This window comes from Lucilia sericata, unplaced genomic scaffold (assembly GCF_015586225.1).
Source record: "Lucilia sericata isolate MDLA Ls3-8-SP2 unplaced genomic scaffold, ASM1558622v1 Contig000430F_arrow, whole genome shotgun sequence".
NCBI lineage: Eukaryota > Metazoa > Arthropoda > Insecta > Diptera > Calliphoridae > Lucilia > Lucilia sericata.
Genome location: NW_023994445.1, coordinates 271,624 through 272,500, shown reverse-complemented (window position 1 = coordinate 272,500; position 877 = coordinate 271,624).

Below are 877 nucleotides of genomic sequence, written 5' to 3'. Positions count from 1 at the left end.
GCTTTACCAGTGTCGGTGTTTTCTTAATGTTGATTTTTCGAATATCGAATAACCCGGTTTTTTCACTTTTTAAAAACCGGTTTCGAATACTTTTATTTGCTTTGTATTCAAAGATTATTTAAATGAAATTTTTAAGGAAATAATAATACAGCCCGTCTAAATTTTAAAAATATTCGAGCCGAGGAGCTAGCTTATATTTTCTACAGCTCCTTTATTTAAACTTTTTTGATTTTCCTAATTAATTAAAACAATTTATTTGTAAAATTGATAACTGTTTGATAAAATTTTGTCAATCTTAAGATTATATTCCAATTACACTAATTAATTTACGGCTGAAATTTAAGGAAGTGTTAGAATGCCTATGCAAATTTCCTAAACAGGGCTTTTAAAATAAGCTGGGATTACATAGTACTTTATGTTTAACAGAAGTGTCCCACTTTTTTCCTAATTTTTTCATATTAAAGAAATAATGTAAATCAGACGACTAGATCTAAAGTTATAATCTTTTAAACTGTTAAAAATCAATTCGGGCCATGTTTTATTAATCAAATTTACACATAAACATTAAGTTTTTCAAATTAAAATATATTTTTTAATTTATAATGAAAAACCGGTTAACCGGTTTTTTCTGAATTTGAAAAATATCAACCGGTTTTTTTTAAATGTCAACTATTCGAACTATTCGAAAACCGGTTTTTGGAAAATGTCGAATAATCGATCACCCTAGATGATATAGAGCAAGGGGGTTTTAAGGCAAAGAGCCTCAAAAAATTTTGAAAATTTATAATGGTTCGAATTATTTCTTTCCTACATACCCTCTTTAATAAAACTGAATTTTTTTTCTAAACATCATTAAATAATGTTTAAAATGTACTTA